Consider the following 18,199-nt stretch of genomic DNA (forward strand, 5'->3'; position numbering starts at 1 on the left):
TGTAGAGTAAAGCACTCCGTCTTCAGGCCACAAGTGGCCCATCGGGGCCATCCGACCGCCGTATCATCCTCACTGATGATGCAGATAGACGGGGCGTGTGGTCAGCACACCGCTCTCCCGGTCGTTATGATGGTTTTCTTCGACCGGAGCCGCTACTATTCTGTCGAGTAACTCCTCAATTTGCATCACTAGGCTGAGTGCACCCCGCAAAATGGCAACAGCACATGGCGGCCCGTATGGTCACCCATCCAAATGTCGGCCGCACCCGACAGCGCTTAACTTCGGTGATCTGACGGGAACCGGTGTATCCACTGTGGCATGGCCGTTGCCAGTCTGTAGAATATAACTGCTTTTAATCAGAGCTGCGTGGCATTATTTAGTAGCACCGGCATTCCTCTCCACAACCTTAGTTCCTTGTATTTGGTAAGTCCAGAACCCACAGGGTGACAAATAACGTATGAGAGGCTGAACTGCAGGTAAGGGAAGGTAAGATTACAGGTCGAGAAAGTGCGGAGGCTGACTACGCTGCCACCGCGCAGGTAAGTCACAAAGAGGACCTGTCACGCACCCCTGTATATCTACCTCTTATCGTACCAGTCAGACCAAGGGGTCCACTACGTCAGAAGTTAGGGTTTGTCATTCTTCAGACGGGATGTTACAAAGTAGTACAACGGCCTAGGAAATGTTACAATCGGTGGCTCTCGTCAAGTGTAAAATAATGTATATTCTATCAGCAATAGCATGTTACTCACTATGATTTACATTTATTGCAAATAGATTACACAATATTTCATCTCGTCAGTTAAGTTTCAGATTTCTCTCATGACCATACATTTTCTGGAGACTAGAAATCTATTGTGTAGGAATCAGTGTGAGTTTCGAAAAAGACGATCGTGTGAACTCTAGCAGGCGCTATTCGTCCAAGAGACTCAGAGGGCCATAGACACGGGTTCCCAGATAGATGCCGTGTTTCTTGACTTCCGGAAGGCATTTGATACCGTTCCCCACAGTCGTTTAATGGACAAAGTAAGAGCATATGGACTATCAGACCAATTGTGTGATTGGATTCAAGAGTTCCTTGATAACAGAACGCAGCATGTCATTCTCAATGGAGAGAAGTCTTCCGATGTAAGAGTGATTTCAGGTGTGCCGCAGGGGAGTGTCGTAGGACCATTGCTATTCATAATATATACAAATGACCTTGTTGATAACATAGGATATTCACTGAGGCTTTTTGCGGATGATGCTGTAGTGTATTGAGAGGTTGTAACAATAGATAATTGTACTGAAATGCAGGAGGAACGGCAACGAATTGACGCATGATGCAGGGAATGACATTTGAATCTCAATGTAAACAAGTGTAACATGCTGCGAATACATAGAAAGAAAGATCCTTTATCATTTAACCACAATATAGCAGGTCAGCATATGGAAGCAGTTAACTCCATAAATAATCTGGAATTAGGCATCAGGAGTGATTTAAAGTGGAATGACCATATAAAATTAATCGGTCGGTAAAGCAGATGCCAGACTGAGTTTCATTGGAAGAATCCTAAGGAAATGCAGTCCGAAAAGAAAGGAAGTACGTTACAATACACTTATTCACCCACTGCTTCAATACTGCTTACTGGTTTGGGATCCGTGCCAGATAGGGTTAATAGAAGAGATAGAGAAGTTCCAACGGAGGGCAGCGCGCTTCGTTACAGGATCATTTAGTAATCGCGAAAGTGTTACGGAGATGATAGATAAAACTCCCGTGGAAGACTGCCAGAGAGACGCTCAGTAGCTCAGTATGGGCTTTTGTTGAAGTTTCGAGAACTTACCTTCACCGATGAGTCGAGCAGTATATTGCTCCCGCCTATGTATATCTCGCGAAGAGACCATGAGGATAAAATCAGAGAGATTAGAGACCACACAGACGCATACCAACAATTGTTCTTTCCACCAATAATACGAGACTGGAATAGAAGGGAGAACCGATAGAAGTACTCAAGATACCCTGCGCCACACACCGTCAGGTGGCTTGCAGAGTATGGATGTAGATGTAGATGTAGATATATAACGAAAAAGTGATAACACTTTGTGTACTGCTTTCTACTGGATAAACTTTAGCCACATTACCATGGACATAAGACTGAGATGGTGTTCTCTGTGCGTTAAAATTATTAAAACTTGCAGCGGTTGTCTACTGACGCCTTTTAAACATTTCTCGCCATTACTTTACGGTGTTTCCCGTGCGGCATGGTTCCGGAAGTTAAGAGGCACTTGCGACATAAATAACTTACTGTCTCTCTCACGAATTCTTAGAGAAGTAAGTGCTTCCTAGCTGCTGTAAATAACCCCCTCATTTCCACCTGCAAGACCTCAGCATATTAATATTTCATATTATTCTCATTTCTAATAACGCCCTAATTAAGAGGAATTATACGCAGCAGTGCATTTATCTCTTTCTGGAACGTCCTAATTAAGATAGATGTCCTCGTTAATTCTAAAGCGCGAGGCAACTTTATCTCGGCAGTATGCCTCTTTGTTCTTAAACAAGTAGTCCCCGGAAGAAAGCAGCGAGGAGGGAGATGGTGAGAGCTGCGTTTATGGGTTTCGAGCAAATTCCGGAGTCACACCGGTACAGGTTAAAGAAGCTAACTACCTCCGACACCTTAGCTTATAGTTAAGGCTTTATTTAAAAGACTTCTTGTTGGTACACTTTAAGGGGCTTAAATAACTGCTGTTTATTTACCAGAAGGTTTAAGCATTGTTCATCCTGAGAAGTTTGTAAGTATTACAGTCTACATCAATTGTATCCGATTCTCATAGTTAAACAGTAAAGAGAAAGTTTTTTTGTAATGCGAATCTCTTTCAAGAAACATACTGGCAACACCTTTGTTTGCAGATATACAGAGTGTTTTATTATTAAGAAATTATATATCCTGCGCTTTGATGTTGATGGTAAGTAAACCACTCGTGTACTCTTTTCAAAAATAAAACTAAGTGTCTGTAACTTCACCAGTGTCGTTTATATTGCTATCTATTTAGGTTTAGACACCGAGAATCAACATTTGTAATAAATTTCAGCGCCAGCTTTCAAAGGTCAGCGGTATTATTTCCCGATCGCAGAAAGGGGTCAGAGAGAAGTAAATTTCTGAAAACGTAAGATTTTTAGATAATTCTACTGCCTTGCAGTGATGTTTCGATCACTCACCATCCACAAATTCTCTCAACTAAAATACCACAAGTTTAACTAAGTAGCCGCCCAAGTGGCCGTGCGGTTCTAGGCGCTGCAGTCTGGAACCGCGAGACCACTGCCGTCGCAGGTTCGAATCCTGCCTCGGGCATGGATGTGTGTGATGTCCTTAGATTAGTTAGGTTTAATTAGTTCTAAGTTCTAGGGGACTAATGACCTCAGAAGTTGAGTCCCATAGTGCTCAGAGCCATTTCAACCTTTTTTTTAACTAAGTGCGCTGATACCTTCACTAATGGCGTATTCTAAAGTTTAGCTTGCGATGCAACGATGCTCTTCCCTGTGCTTTGCTTGTACCAAGAATTGTTAAGTTGGAGAAATTCATCTTTTATCTTTAATAAGGCAATATGAGCGCTCTGCTTGCCATAAAGACCGGACAGCAGGATGTCGAATGTTTTAATAAAGGAAATGAACACGCTCTTCTTCACTTCATGTCACTTACGAACATGAGCCTTGCTGAGATAAATATTATGAAACTCAGCTTTATCAACATCTGTGCACGTCTGTGTTTCAAATGAGAATTTTGTGCGCAAGTCCGCCGCTCAAATGGTTCAAATGGCTCTATGCACTATGGGACTTAACATCTCAGGTCATCAGTCCCCTAGACTTAGAACTACTTAAACCTAACTAACCTAAGGACATCACAAATCCATGCCCGAGGCAGGATTCCAATCTGTGACCGTAGCAGCAGCGCGGTTTCGGACTAGAGCCCTTAGAACCACTCGGCCGCAGTAGCCGGCAAATCCGCCGTCATACATGAAAGTCATACTTAAATAGATAGGCGTAGATAAAACGGCAGATGTTACATCGTGAACATTAAAAAATGAATCAAATCACCGGCATATTGAATCTCTTGTGTGCTCTATACCCCTGGAGTTCCGTGTGTGGTCCTCCAACCTTCCACAACACGGGCACATCGCCTCTGTTTTTCATTGTGCTCAGTACACAAGAACTTTCAAATGCCCCAACGAATAAAAGCCTCCCAGTTTCAAGTCCGGTAAACGTAGTAGCATGTTTTAAGTACATCTCTCTTAGTCATCAGCCATAGAATCTAGTGAAGAGTCATACGAAACCAAGAGGAATGAAGAGTGACATGTGGTATGCTAGTTAACTCGGTTCCTCTATGCTTCGGATGATAGATATGTACTCAAAAGATTCCCAGGCCCACAAATTACCGCCATTGATTGACGGTAACAACGTGCACATACTTGTAATAAAATGTGGGCATAACCTGCAAGTAAATATTTATGAAACTGCAAATGAAGGATAGAATGTAAAAAAAAAATCAGAGGAGGGACACCACTGGATTATGCTTATTTTGCACTAAAAAGTATTGACAAGTATGATTAGACAAATGAAGAGAAAAATACAAGGTAATAAGTGTCTAGAAAAACCTCAAAATTCAGCATAAAATTGTACTCTGATTTTACAATGCTGTGCCCATATCAAGTACCGAGACATGAATCGCTGCAGAGAAAATTTGGGAAGTCTTAGGTCATGTCAAAATGGTGGTAGGAGATTTCAGTCTATCACGTACAGCTTGTAAGACACACGAGTTAAGAACTGTAGGTGAGTACAGAATATTTCGTTACATTGTACTAAATGTCCTATTCAAAAAAGTATTTAGAGTATTAGCAGACAAACCACCTCCAGGAAACGTGTTAGATATGCTGGAAACAAACAGATCTGACATCTTAGTGAATAATATGTAATGCTTCTGTATTATGAGACATGGAATTTTGTTTTTGATATATGACACGGAAAGCCTATTTTCTGAGTACGTATGTAGAAGCATCGAGATATAATAAGGAGAAAATTAGTGACTTCACGAACATAAGACGACGTTCGTCATGTTAGTAGCCCCCAATATCAGCTTGTGCTGGACGCTTTTTGTAAAAAATGTCAGCTGGCATCATTTACAGGCGCTCTGGTCCTTATGATTACAATGTAAAGTGTTAAGGAAGCACATCTCATTCGTCAGGGGAAACGTTCAGAGGATTTCTTCTTTTGTGGTCCTATACATGAATTTTAGATGCGCCGGTTAGTTTTACTGCAGTGGTTTTGTTCCTGTAAGTTTGTTAGATTTCCCGTCAGTACGACTCGAGTAGTGCTCATGTTGAACGCTGTGAGAAGGAAATATTGCAAACCGTCTTCTCCGTATCTTGGGGAAGAGTACATAAACTGATCATAAATTTCGTCATTCCGTATTAAGGAAAATGCCGGGTTACGAAAGCAGGCTTTTCACATCCCGCGCTTCACTTCGTGATTCTTTGAAACGTGTGAGAAAAATAAATTTACTTTTACGAGGCCAAATGCGTTGTATTAGTGGATTACATATGCTTTTAAGGCCAGGAAAAGTCCGAAAATGTTTTCCTGACAGTTCTTTATTCAGGAAAGCACATTAATGTTTACTATTTAAAACAAGTGGTAGCGTGGACATGACGGAAATTAAGAATAAGAAGTAGTTGTAGTCAGTACGTGACTTCGTAGGCTTTCCCTACGTAATAAATCTTGAAAAATCTCTTCAGGTTTGCTACCAGATCGTAAAATCATCTCGGTTCAATATTTCGCCGATCCATCTGTTCGCCATCTTCAGGAGGCTGCTGAGTCCCGCTGAGAACTGAAGCCAAGGCTGCAGATCGAAGTCCTACATAGGCCACTGTACCATACATACACCACAGTTCTCCTGTCGATGACCGGTCAGGTGTCGCCGCCCTTAGTAGAACATCGACAGCAACGATATATCACACTCAATGATTATTTTGGAGCACTCGGACAGGCCTCACCCATGAACGTTCTGTTCTGATTCGGGATTGTACAGTGTTCCATGTCCTCCTAAGAGGGAACCTGTCGTCTCTATTAATCAAATTATCCGCCAACATAATTTCAGCTGTCTGTTTGTACACACTGTTACAGAAACCAGAAGTGTTGGCAACTAGCACAATTCGTCAAGTTTCATCCCCACGTCTTTTGTTTAAACAATGTTCTGCTACAGCCAAGTTTTCCGGCTGTTTTAGCCTCGTATAAGGGCGATATTCCACGCACCTGTCCTGAAATGTGGGAATATAACTGCCTGTGTGAGCCTTCCCACATTGACATGGAGTTTTACATGTGCCAGGGCTTCCTAAGCGTCAAATCATCTATCGCAGAACCGAGTAGCGCCCTAATCTTGGAATGTACACGGAAGACACTCTTATTGTTAAAACTCCATAAAATTCTTCCATTTCCTAAAATAGTAAACAGTAGTCTGCTAATGTTTAGGGGCTACAAACATGGCGGTGCCCGCTAAAAAGCAATGTACAGCGTAAGCCTGTAGCAACATCTCTCTGTACAGATCGTATCACCTGTCTCCTATGCCTTTGGTTGTATTGTTGTCCAGTAGTTCGTCCACGCTGGTGAACACTTTTTCTTCAGCGTTGGTAGAAACGGAGGTGCTGTCTTGCCACGTGCTGATTTCGGAATGCGGTTGCTGTAACTTGGAACATACCGAATAAACTAATGTCTGACTACGCATTCACGTGTGCTTGTGTTGCACGAAACGGAATGTCGTGTTTGTAGAGAATTTTGAGTTTTAGATTTTTCAATATTGCGTCTTGGAGGAGGAATTTAAGTTGAGGGAGAAGAAATAAAAATTTCGAGGTTTGGCTATGATACTATAATTCTGCCAGAGATAGCAAAGGACTTGGAAAGTGTCTTGAAAGGAGAATATAAAATGAGCATTAACAAAAGCAAAATAAGGATAATGGAATGCAGCCGAATGAATAATGCGATGCTGCAAGAATCAGATTAAAAGACGAAACGCTTGAAGTAGCAGATGAATTTTTTTATTTGGACAGTAGAATAACTGATAACGACCGAAGTAGAGAGGATACAAAATGTAGACTGTCAACGGCAAGAAAAACGTTTCTGAAGTAGAGAAATTTGTTGAAATCGAGTATAGATGTAAGTGCTTGCAAGTATTTTCTGAGAAGCGAGTACCCATGTATGGGAGTGAAACATGTACGATAAACAATTTATACAAGCTTTTGAAATGTGATACTACAGATGAATTCTGAAGATTAGACAGGTAGATCACGTAACTAATGATGAGGTACTGAATAGAAATTCGGAGAAAAGAAAATTGTGGTAAGGCCTGTCTAGAAGAAGGGTATCTCAGACATCAAGGGGTTACTAGTTTAGCATTGTCTGGAAGTGTTGGGGGTAAAAGTCGTAGAAGGTTACCAAGAGATGAAAACAGTAAGCAGATTCAGACGAATGTGAGGTGCAGTAGCTATTCAGAGATGAAGAAACTTGCACAGGATAGGGTAACATGGAGAGCTGCCGCAACAAATCAGTCTCTGGACTGAAGACCACAACAACAACAACAATAACAACAACAGTAAAAATCTTCTGGGTTATTAGGCCACGTCATGGTTCTTCTAAAATGGTCGACGTTTCGACCCCACTGTTGGGATCTTCCTCAGTGTTCTAACAGGAATGGACACCAGAAGAGCCTCAGTAAGATCCCAGCAGAGGGGTCCAAACATCGAGACGCGGCCTAATAACCCAGAAGATTTTAACTTCAGGGACAACGGCCACGAAAGCCTGCAGACTTACATAACAACAACAACAACTTCTGTCGTGGTTATCAAAACAGTGTCCTTGTAAGCAATTGATAATATGCATGAACTCAGGAAAAGGACATATCAGTCCTTACCATTTCCTTTTTTAAGTACTGAATGTAGGTTGAAGTTTTATCTGAAGTGTTCATTGCATAAGCTTCATATTCTGTGTACAAATTTACAGTAACTCTTAATAACAATTATCAGCAATGCATACATGTTCATATTCTTTCATTATGGCACTTAATACACAACCAAACCACAATAGTTTTCGTTACTGACCCTTCACATCCCCCTTCCGTATTCCGAAAGTCTCCAAAATAATGTTATATAGACACTTCTTGCATCTGGCGTGATCTCATTACTAATGTGACATTTGTTGGCGCTTAGCTTGCTCGCATTGCACTTAGCGAGATTTATTTGCTTAATATCTAAAGCAGTGTGATTTTTTCCAGCTAATCTGGTCTCAGATGACTACATCTGCGTTATGTAGTAGGACTACGTTTCCTTTGTTGCACAGGTAAGTCACACCACTATTAGGCTCACGCTCAGAGATTATATAGTGCATTAACGGACAGTGAGTGCTCATTCATTTTGTAGTGATTGAGATTACCTCCAACTACTATATATGTTTATCCTAAAAGCGCGTTAATTAGTGTTGTTAGGCCAAACGTACTATCGCACTCAGAGCAATGTGTTAAGAAATACTGTATTGTTGAATTTCCATGGCAATGGGTAGACAGACTTCGCGCGTGGTGATTTGTTGTCATGATGCAAGAATCTTAACACAGCTATGTATATAAATGTGGGTTTGGATAACATACATACACATGTTGTACAGCTAAAAGACGGTATAAATATTTTGCATTAGAAGTCCAAAATAAAAAATAAGAATAAAGTTTACGCAGTCCCATCTAAGAGGTCAGATATGAAGACTTCATTGAGATTGCGTACAGCGTACACAGTTATGCACATAGGAACTCGAGATTCTCAAGTTTCACATAATTACTACTAACGATTACATATAGCCACCAACAAGCATAAAGCTACACCAGATAGACAGAAAAGTTACGGCACCAAAAATTACAATAGTGATGGTAACCAACGACCTCAGTTCTGTTGTACTGGTATTTATGTACTGAGCGAAAAATTAAGCATAGCGGAAACATGTTTCAGTCTAAAAAATGCAAGATGTGAATTTCTAGATACAGAGCACTCAGTAGCCAAATTAATTTCTTCGAAGGAGAATGCTGAAGACCACAAGAATAAAGTAAGGCGTGTTTTCCGCTATACGGTAGGTAAGTTTGTTCATTGCAGAGTGGTGACCAATTTATAATGCACCGTGAGTAAATAAAAATATTAGAAACAACGAAAGTACAGGGAACTCCATGGCTGATTCATATGAAATGGAATCCTTGATGATAAAACGAAGCTGAGAGGAGTCACAGCAACTGTATGGACAGGCATCATTGAACTCACAAGATAAAACTGTCGAGCTGTCGATAAAGCCTGAAACGTTTCGGTTCTACGTAAAATGAATAGTTGGAACATATTAATTCGTCAAGATTCTCATGGTTTATGGCGGCAACAAAGCGAAAGACTATAAAATGAAAGTGTGGATATTAAACTCTGTATCTCTAAATTTGTTCACGAAGGAAGACCGCAACACTGTCTCTCTATTCTTTCACTACACGCAAGCGGAAAAATAAAACTGCAAAATATGTGAGCGGAGGATCGCACAGAAGCCGTGGCATTAGGGCCTGCATATAGTACGCAGAAAGACTGTCTGCTTCCCGCTAACAATGTCTGTAAACCGCTGGAACAACAGAACACGCCACGATACGAAAAAAAATGTCAAGGTGTTACAATCTATAAGAAATGTCACAGCACGTGAAGATTACTGTAAACCCTTCTTGCTGGCGTCAATGCCTTACATAAACACGGAACAGTTTTTTAATATTCGAAGAGGTTGAATTTTATGGAGACTGTAGTGCTCCACTTTGGTAATCAACTTCGTTACCAGTACCATCGTCTGACAGAGACCCATCATGTTGTGTTCGTAAAGATGATGAAGAAGATACAGGTACCATTTTTCTTGGTGTCTAGAGAGCCTTCAGTACAGTTATTTACAGCTGCCTAATGTACTAAAAATGTACGTGAGAAAATCAGAACAAATAAACGATTTTTTAAGGCTCCCTATCCAAGAGACCCCTCTATGTCGATGTTGATGTTGGAGAAGTGTCAAATACGAAATTAATCTCTGCATACATTGAAACATTTTTAATTCCTAATAACTATGGCGAGTCCCAGTTCCAAGTTCCCATTACTAAATGTAAACATTTTAGAAATGTTTTGTAAATAGCTATCTGAAGCCATAATTCGGAATAAAACGTAAAGTGTATACAGCGATTAAAATAAAAAAATACGTGAACTGGAATGTTATGCACCATTTTATTTAAAATGAGAGTATGTAGTTATGTCTCCGTATTAAACGGTAGGGTTAAAGAAAGGAAAGTTACGATACACATTCGAATGCTATATTAAACCAGTTTCACATACACGCAACCGCACATATACGTTACTATATTTATTCAAGAACGGAAGTCTGCGCTGTACTGGGATTTTATACGCTAAATTTACTAAAAAATGTTTCGTACTTTACCAGTTGTTTGCTACTGTCTTCTGGACCTACAGTGATGCGGTACACAGCGGCCAAAGGGACGCTATTATCTTTTGTTGATGCAATACTAGTAATTTCATCTCTAATTTATATTCTTAATACCTTAAAGAAGAATCTTATTTCTTGTTGAGATTCATTTGAGCACCGTTCTTATACCATTTGTCTCATTTGTTTCAAAACATTTTAAGATCTTAGTAATCTGGATTAACGTCAGTACAATTGGTTAGTACGTCCAAAGAAAAATTACCAATTCACAACCAGTTTTTAATTACTTACAAAATCTAACATCTGAAATGAGAGCACATTAGTTGAAGCTGGGACGTGGGTGAGGTAAGTCGGACGGAAGGAAAGCGTCATTCTTTAGAGGAAATCGCTGCTAATTTCGCGGAATATAGAAAGGTTTCTATACAGCGATAATCGAAACGTGTAATGTAGAGAAGAAAATTTTTTAACGTGGAGACAGTGGAAGCAATGTGAGCGTGCAGGGGTGGGCTAGATGAAGAAGTAGGCAGCAAATTATTGTAGTAGCTTTGTTGCAGCAACGTAAAGAAATTTAAGAAAAGACGATTTTTTGTACCTATAGTCGGAGAGGAGTAGATAGATGAAAAAGAAGGCCCCTGAGGCCAATTCAAGATCTTAAAATTCAGCAGAAGAGCGGCACAGAAGAACAGAAGATTATTTGGACGAAGAATAAAGATGCCCAAAGCACAAGAAAGGTCCAGGTGTCATCACACAACGCTATAAGCTACACTAACGAAGACTGTGTACTAGTACACAGAGACGTCATTTTCACTAGTATAAGAGGAGAGACAGTGAACTTCAAAGGCAGAGTAGGCTTTGTTACGAAAAGTGACAACTTATTAATTTTTGTGTTTGATGTGTATAATGAGCTGATCGATTAATGTTGAAGGCATTTAAACCGAGCGAAATGGCGCAGTGGTTAGCACAATGGACTCGCTTTCGGGAGGACGGTGGTTGAAACCAGTGTCCAGCCATCCCGATTTAGGTTTGCCGTGATTTCCCTAAATCTCTTCAGGCAAATTCTGGGATGGTTCCTCCCAAAGGGCACGGCTGAACCTTGACACTGAAGTACTAAATAAAGTGAAGCCACAGCACTCAAATACATCGTTCCATGGATGTCAATCTCTGTGCTTAGAACCTGTGTTCATACATCGTCCACCTGAATAGTGAAAGGTGGCTACACTGAGTCACAGCGCCAGAGATTGCGCCAAAGATTATTATTCCGCCGCCTCCACTGGTGCAGTAGTAGTTCATAGGATGTCGAGGGCAGTTGTTGTTCTGTTGGGCGAGAGAGTAGATGCTGTTCGGTTGGTGTAATGTATAGATGGAAGAAGTTGCAATTGTCAGAGTGTATTTGAAGAGATGGGATTTTTATTTACGATGCTGGTGTAATGGAAAATTTTCGTCAATATATAATGAGGTAGAAAGGTATTAAAGTTTTCTTTAATGACAATGCCTCCCGCTCACAGGTACAGCCAACAAGGCATCTGGCTCGTGTTCATTCATTAGACTTGTAATTCTGGTTGCTATGTGCAATTATAGTATTTCTGGTTTTTCAGTTAGTTCATTGTAAATGGTGTTTAAAATACTTTTTCGTATTGAGAAAGATCCGAGCCAGATACATGTACGTTGAGTCACACTACCACACACAGAACAGTTACACTTGTGATTTGTTGTTTGGTAGCTTTTATAGTGCGAGGGGACTTAATTAATCAATTGTGTTAATGGAATTTTCTTGTCATTCTTTATTTTTATTTTATGCAGTCAGATTGCGTGCTAATACTAGTCAGGGCGAACCGGTTAAGAGACTTCGTAACCGGTCACACAGCTACTAAAATTATTGCCTTAGTCATTAATATTTTTAATTAAGGCCCCATGCACGTGGCGACCGCTGCTTCGGATCGACCCTTGGAATTATTTTGATAGTAAAAATAGTAAACAGTAGCATTGTTGTAGTAATCTGTAGTTTAGTAATTGTAGTCTGTATTGCATGTGTAGATTTTGTAATTAAACATATGTAGTCGTCTTGTCATTCTTCTAATCGTATTTTTGCAGAATTTAATTTTTGATGAGTCGTATGCAGGTTTGACAATTTTGTTTTTTAATTGTTCGTTAATCGTGTTTGTCGGGCAGAATTTCATGTGAATGGTATTGTTGGTGATAAAGTGTTATATTGTGTGTAATTTTCGGATAGTGGCGAGTTTTGTATGTTTTGTAAATGATTACGCGATCGATGAAAAACGCAAGAATGACGGATAGTCACAATAACGAAATTGTTAACATGGCGAACTCACCAACACAGGAGAATAGTGTTATATAATGGAGTAGAAAACCATTTAATAAGCCGGGAATATACTCCGGAACCAGTTCAATTTTTTTCACAATCGGAAAATTTTCTTAATACGAGATTAACGATAGAAGATTCTGGAATAGTATCGAACACAGTTAGCTTTACGGCTATGACGAAGGTAGTTAGTTTTACGGGAAATGTTAGGGGTGAAAAGAATTTCGAACAAATTAATATGGAGCAGTTGATGAATGCAATATTAAATTTGGGATCACAAATAGGAACAATTAAAACTGATATGGGAACAATGGAAACACAGTTAGGATTTGAATTAAAAACAGAGATGGGAACAATGGCAACACGGTTAGACTCACGAGTAGGGACATGTTTTGAAAACAGAAAGATGAATTAAAGAAAGAAATTAGAGAAGAAGTATAACCGATTTTGAATGCTCACAATAATAGATTAACTTCAATAGAAATTAGACAAAAGGAACAGGATAGAGAACAGGAAGAAAGTGATCACGTGATAGTATAAAAATTTTCACAGTTAAATTTACAACGTGCACACGATAAGGAAGTTATATTTGAAAGAATCGAGGAAGCCGTACCAAATGACAGAATAAATAACCTAACACCAATATGAACAGTTAACTACTAAATGTGTCAATACTGAAACCCGAGTCGCGAGACTTACGGAAGATGTACATAAACAGAAAGAACAAATAGTTGACTTATCGGAAGGAGTTGAGGAGATTTCAGATAAATTGACAACTCTCAGTTTAAATGGGGACAGAAATTCAGATGATACATCTCCATTGCAATTTGCAGAAACAGAGGATTACCAGAATATAAATAAACCTGTTGAAATTCGGGGAAAATTTAATGAATGCGTTAAAAGGGAATTTGAGGCTTTACGAAAGCAAGTTAAACAAATTGAAAGCGAAATCGTAGGAAAAGACAGTAGAAGAAATTTAGAATCACCGATAGCGGGGGGGTTTTGAAGAAAATAATTTATTTTATTTACGAGATGCAACAAGGAAAGCTTGGCGCGCGAACTTGACAATAATCGAGATTCGGACTGGGACAGACGCGGTAGGTCTTTGTCGCCACGAGGCAAAAACTTTGACTATAAACACTCTTTAACTGTTCGGAAATTTAATTGGCAATTCTAATAATGACATACATCCATGTTCATGGTTAGTTTAATTTATGTCCGCACTTCCGCCAAATTGGCCACTAAATCATTTATTAGAGATTGTAGTAATTTAATTGATTTTTATCATGCATTTCTCTCGGCATATTGGTCCGAAAAGCCGCAAGACAGAATCATAGCCTTATTATGCAGCGTAATTTTAAACAGTCTGCGTTCCGCACGCCGGCAGAATACTTTGAAGATATGATTCGAAAGAATCACTTCCTTTCCAACCCTTATAGCCCGAATGAATTAATTCGTATTTCTTTAACTAAGCTGCCACAATCGATACGACACATTGTTTTAGCCGGAAGATCTAAAGAACACATTGAAACTTTGAAGACTTTACTACAAGAATTTGAGTATGACAACGACGACGGAACTTCTTGTAATTTTTACAGTAACGTTGATCACAGTAGATTTTCGGAGAAAAGGGAGAATGATCGGAACGAACGTTAAAGCGGTAATTTTGAAAATGACAGACGCAACAGACAGGACAATAGATACCAGACTTATGACAAAGGAAAGCGTAGCGATTAGACAGTATTATTTAGTTCGCAATGATATTCTTTTTGAACGAAAGTCGGTTGACAACTCTCTTAGTTCGCATTCCTGATAAGTGGGTTAATAATTTGATTTGGTATAAACATTTCAGCTATGCACAATTTGGTCCCAGAAAATGCTTTCATAAATTATGATAAAACTGCTACTTTAGTAATATGGAAAAACGTATTAGATTTGTTATTATTAAATGCAAATTATGTCAAAACACTAAGCCGCCAATTATTTCTCACTGAGCACCGTTGTCTCCTATCATTCCGGCGAGATTAAAGGTGGTGGCTGCAGTCGATTAGTTCAGTCCAGTGGTTCGTTTTACTAATAGTTATGCGTACATTTTGGTAGTAGTGGAATTGACATCAAAATATGTGTGTTTTACACCTTTACACAAAGCAACAGCTCGTTCTGTATCTAATGCTTTCATCAAACATTTTCTTAAAGAAGTGGGTCATGTTGATAAAGTTTTATCAGATAATGGATCACAGTTTCGCTCTAAAATTTGGCTTCGTACTCTACGGCGTCGTTAGGTTAAACCAATTTTCATTTCACTTTTTCACCCTCATTCTAACGCGTCAGAGAGATGGATGAAGGACATCAATAAATTGTGTCGTCTTTATTGTCATCATAATCACAGAACTTGGGATCAGTATCTTCATATTTTTCAAAACATTATGAATGAACTCCCTAGTGATTCAACTTCTTTACCGCCAATACTGATATTAAAAAATAAAGCACCGAAAAATCGTATTTCTGAAATCGCTCCTTTTCCGCCTACACGGAAACTGCGCCTTTCTGAAGTTGTCAACCTGGCTCTACAAAATATTGCATCTGAGGCTGCTAGAAGAGAGAAATCGGCTAAACGTCCTGGTCGTTTAGAAACTTTGTCAGTTGGTCAAAAGGTGTTAACTAAGTCTCATCGTTTGTCTCACAAAGGAAAAGGCTTGTGTCGCAAATTTTTTCTGCTTTATAACGGTCCATATAGAGTTCGCAAAATTATTCATGATAACACTGTCGAAGTAGAAACTCTGAAATCACGGCGCTCTAAGGGAATACGTCATATATCGAACGTTAAAATTTTTGTGGAATGACATACTTTTGAGAAATTAACAGTTACACGTAAACACGCAGAGAATACAGGGATACCGAGCCGTGTTCTAGCGGCAGCACATACACAAAGCGACAGTCTGTCCGCGCGTCTCACAAGGTAGCCGTTGACCGCAAACAATTACTTCCTACGTCACGCTTACGTACAGCTGATCGAGCGCTCAGTGCGAATGCACTGACAGCCGTATACAAATACACAGTCTAATTTCTCCGATTAAATTCAGTATTAAGCTATAGTGACTTCATAACTGATGTCATTAACGTTCAGTTTTTCCAGGATACAGTTGTATAAAATATTTAAGAACTTCAGTTAAATTATGTGCGTGTCCTACATTAAGAAGACTTGCTATCGAGAAAACTTCACGAAGAATGTAATTTCGAGGAAGAAAGTAATAAACTAAAAAGGTAACTATTAATTGAGTTTATTTTTCTGGTAACGTATTTCTACTTAGGTATGCACTTTATACATAATTTGCTGCCTGGGATTACGTGATTTATACTTTGTTTTAAATTTTATGCTCTATGAATTTACTTGTGAAGCGACATGCTTGCGTACATTTGCTGATTTTGACAATGTTTTATTAATGAACAGGGTTGTTACTTGTGTATATTATCCATCGCTTGGCTGCTATGCATTTTCACTGACGTCTTTTTTTTAATTATGTGCCTGCTGTGCCTATTTGTTTAAATTATATTTGTCACCTGATTAGTTGTGCTGATATGGCTATGTATGTAAGTTATACTTTGTGATTTATCTGCTTGCTCCTTCATGTTTACTTATTAAGATTACATATGAACATTTATTTAATTATGCTGATATGATGCTAATGTCCTATTTATTATGTAAGATGTATATTTGCTGCTTTGCGTATGGATTGTATATTTACACATTTCTGTTTTGTTGTCATAACTACTCTTTAATTTAGTATATAGAAATACTTATATACTGTGTACAGATATAGAATTTAGGTTACAGTATGGTGTTAATTATAGATTGTTTGCTTGGCAGAGCCTCGTTGCAGGGATTGTGCTGCATCCACTTGTTGACATTCTGTGCTCTACTGGTATATTTACTCGCTATTGCATGTTTTGCTTACGCCTAATGCTTTACATTTTAAGATAAGAAAATGAACTGCTATAATTCTACGAACTACGTGGGTACAAGAAACTTCATTGAAGTTTTATGCGAGCTGTATATATTCATTACAATAGAAAGACCATTGACGGTTATTACACTGCATTCTTCGTGAGCAATTGAAATAGCAAGTGACAATGACACAAAGAAATACTCCAGATGTTTGCTTATGTTTTGGCGTGATTCTTGAAGTGGTGTACACACTGTGAAATATAACGATTTCTTCATTCAAATTCTTATGTGATTATTAACACTGTGTACTCGCACCTACTTACTGAAAGTTATTCAAACTGAACGCTGTTTGAGATCATGTATGCATTTCTTTTATTTTATGATGGACAAGATAACCAAAATGTATTTTATAATTCATAATGAGTAGAAGATTTGGCTCAGGTGGATGACATAGAGGTTGTGTGTGGACATAGTGTCTTCGGATTATATGGGATGATTAACTGAAGTTTGCACCAGGATTTTATTTGTACTTGTTCGAGGAGACTGACTAGAGGAAAGAGTTGTTATGGTGATAAGGTTTATATGTAACGACTTATTGAAGAGGTATTATTGAAGTATTGGGATTATGTGATGCCGATGATTATTGGGGTTTTGGTGAATAAGAGGTAAGTGAGGAGCATTTTTTTTGTTGGTTTATATAGAACAAGAAGGATGAAGATGGCATACTAGAACACTCCAGTGGAAGGAAGACTGTCTACACACACACATTGTTAAATCAATAAGCAGTATAAACTTCTTTGGGGGGGGGAGGAAGTATTTGCGTATCTTGGAAAACTGACAGTTGTTCAGCAACCATACAGTTTGATTTGGCTTGGCAAACATTGGTCTTGACATGATGAATATGACTTTGACGAACTATTATTGACTATTATACACTGCTGCCACTACTATTTGATACATATGTTGAATATCAAATTTTGACAGAATTGCATTTACACAGTTAACACTATTCAATTACACAATAGTACTTAATACGTGGATGAAAGATGAGTGAGTGAGTTTTGTGTGTTTTCCTTTCCTAATCCCAAATAATTGGTACTGACCTACCTTCTAAATATTATTTTATTTATTTGTTGTGGCTTTCACTAACACCCATAAATATTATAGTTTTACTGACATTCTTGTATCTGTAATCGTTAATATGACAATTATGTGATATCATTTGTGTTTTTAATATAATTTGTATGTTTAGTGTAAGAGCATTAATAATAATTTTGTAAAAGCAATTGTGTGTGCATTCAAACTGTTGTTCGTGCTTACACCTATCAACATTGGTGGGTGCCACCTGGAAATGTTTAATTTCTGTGGATGAAATCTGATGAACTGTTTCATTATTGCTGGTGAATATTATGGGCTGTTACCTGCACTT

The 18,199-nt window shown here is 38.8% G+C and overlaps 1 pseudogene; it reads right to left on the reverse strand.

Moving 5' to 3' along the window:
* Positions 1–212: 212 nt before the first annotated feature.
* Positions 213–330, reverse strand: LOC124799529 (annotated as a pseudogene).
* Positions 331–18,199: the final 17,869 nt, after the last annotated feature.

This window comes from Schistocerca piceifrons, chromosome 5 (genome assembly GCF_021461385.2).
Source record: "Schistocerca piceifrons isolate TAMUIC-IGC-003096 chromosome 5, iqSchPice1.1, whole genome shotgun sequence".
In the NCBI taxonomy this organism is placed as follows: domain Eukaryota; kingdom Metazoa; phylum Arthropoda; class Insecta; order Orthoptera; family Acrididae; genus Schistocerca; species Schistocerca piceifrons.